Source organism: Equus caballus, chromosome 21 (assembly GCF_041296265.1).
Source record: "Equus caballus isolate H_3958 breed thoroughbred chromosome 21, TB-T2T, whole genome shotgun sequence".
NCBI classification, from domain to species: domain Eukaryota; kingdom Metazoa; phylum Chordata; class Mammalia; order Perissodactyla; family Equidae; genus Equus; species Equus caballus.
Window position 1 is genome coordinate 14,869,480 of NC_091704.1, and position 2,978 is coordinate 14,872,457.

Sequence of the window (2,978 nt, forward strand, 5' to 3'; positions counted from 1 at the left end):
CTCCAGTGGTGGCACCCCCAACACTGGCTCTATCAGCAGCAGGGGCTGCACACAAGAACCTGGCACCCTGACAGCAACAGCACCACCTGTGAACCCAGCAGTCCTGACTGTGGTGCTGCCGTGACCGCAGATAACCCAGGAAGAGCAGTCAGTGCAGGTGGTGCATGGAGCAGCAACACTCAAGCCTGTGGAGAGTCAGCAGAGAATAAGAGGGAACATGAGCCCCAGGAGACCCAGAAGCAGTAGTAGTGCTCACAGCCTGGTGACCTCACCGGCAACACCTGAGACTGCAGTGACATCAAAAGCAGCAAGACACCAGAAACCTCAGAGGCACAAGCAGCACAAGGAGGGCACTGCTGATGCTTCTAGTAGAGAGAGTGGAGGGCGGAAAGTGCAGGCTCTGAAATACAACCAGAACAGCTCAGATCCAAAGCAACCATAGCCATGCTCAAATAAGAAAGATGGTTACTATGACAAATGCACAGGCAGTGGACAGATTCATCAACACCGTGAAGAAACTATGGTAAAACAGCCGAACAGAAGGAGAATGACAACTCTCCAGAAAACAAAATTGAAGTCAAAGAAGATTATAATCTACCCCAAGAGAATTCAAAATAGCTATAATAAAGAAACTCAATGAGTTACAAGAAAAGTCAGATAAACAGTTCAATGAGCTCAGAAATAAAATTAGTGAACAAAAGGAATACTTCACCAAAGAGATTGAAGTTCTAAAAAAGCACCAACCAGAAATTTTTCATATGAAGAACACAGTTAATGACATAAAACAAATGTGGAAAGCATAAAAAACAGAGCAGACTTTATGGAGGAAAGAATCAGTGAGCTTGAAGATAGAAACCTAGAAATGATCCCGGTGGAGGAGAGAGAACTAAGATTTTTTTTTAAATGAAGAAACTCTTCAAGAGATATCCAACTCAATTAGGAAAAGTAACATATGGATTATAGGTATCCTAGAGGAAGAAGGCAAGGAGAAAGGAGCAGAGAATTTAGTCAAAGAAATAACAGCTGAGAACTACCCAAACCTGGGCAAGGTACTGGACATACAAGTACATGAAGCTAATATAACTCCTAATTACATCAATGCAAAAATACCTTCTCCAAGGCATATAGTATTAAAACTGTGAAAAGTCAGACAAAGAAAAAATATTAAGGGCAGCAAGAGAGAAGAAAACAACCTACAAAGGAACCCCCATCAGGCTTTCAGAGGATTTCTCAGCAGAAACATTACAGGCTAGGAGAAAGTGGAGTGATATATTCAAAATACTGAAAGACAAAAGTACCAGCCAAACGGATGTTAGCTCAGGGACCATATTCCTCAAGCAAAAAGATGAAGATTGGCAACAGATGTTAGCTCATAGCCAACCTGCCTCACACACAAAAAAGTATCAGTCAAGAATATTCTGTCTAGTGAAATTGTCCTTCAGATATGACAGAGAAATAAAAGCTTTCCCAGACAAACAAAAGCTGAGGGAGTTCATCACCACTGGACCTACCTTACAAGAAATGATTCAGAGGGCCCTCATACCGGAAAAAAAAAAGGCAAAAGTTTACAAATCTTGGAGCAAGGAGATGAATAGACAGATGAAATCAGAAAATTGCAGCCGTATATCAGTATCCGTTAGCCAACACTAATTATTAATTAATAAATTAATAATTAAAGAAAGCATTAAATAATTAATTAAAGCATCAAAAATGACTATAACCACCTCGATTTGGTCACAAATTCACAACACAAAAAAGGATAATTTATGACAGGAAAAAATAAAAGGAGAAGAGGAAAAGGACAGAACCTGCATAGGTTCATAGAGATAAGATGCTATGAGCAGAAAAAGGACTATCTGATCTCTGAGATCTTTTATACAATCCAGATGATAACTACGGAACAAAAAATCAGGGTGGAGTCACAAATCCAAATAAAAAGGAGACGGAGAAAAACATCACAGAAAACCACCAAACTGAAATGGCAGACAGAAGAACAAGGAAGAAACAATGGAAATATGGAACAACAGAAAACAAAAGATACAATGGCAGTATTAAGCCCTCAAATATCAATAATCTCTCTAAATGTAAACGGATTGACTTCAACAAACAAAAGACACAGAGGAGCTGGATGGATGAAAAAACAAGATCCAACAACATGCTGCCTCCAGGAGACACATCTTAGCTCTACAGACAAATGTAGGCTCAGAGGGAGGGATGGAAGATGATGCTCCAAGCAAATGGCAAGCAAAAGAAAGTGAGTCTTGCCATACTTATATCAGACAAAAAAAAAGACTTTAAGATAAAAAAGATAGTGAGACAATGATGAGCGTTATATAATGATAAAAGGGACATTCCACCAAGAAGATGTAACACTTATTAATATATATGCACCCGATACATAGCACCAAAGTTGGTAAAGCAGCTGTAACAGAACTAAAGGGAGAAATTGACAGCAACACAGAAGTAGTAGGAGACCTTAACACCTCATTATGTCAAAGGATAGGTCATCTAGACAGAAAGTCAACAAAGAAACAGTGACCTTAAATGAAACACTAGACCAGGTGGAATTAAGAGATGTATTATAAAACATTCCATCCAAAAAACAGCAGAATACACATTTTTTTCAAGTGCACGTGAAATATTCTCAAAGATAGACCATATGTTTGGAAACAAAGCAAGACTCAATAAATTCAAGAACTTTTAAATTATATCAAGCGTCTTTTCCAACCACAATGTTGTGAAACTAGAAATCAACTAGAAGAAGAAAGCTTGAAAAATCACAAATATGTGGAGACTACACAACACATGCTACTGAACAACTCTTGGATCAACGAAGAAATCAGAGGAGAAATCAAAAAATACCTAGAGATAAATGAAAATGAAAACACAACACACCAAGACTTATGGGGTGCGGCAAAAGGTATGAAGAGGGAAATTTATAGCTATAGAGGCCTACCTCAACAAACAGGAAAAATATC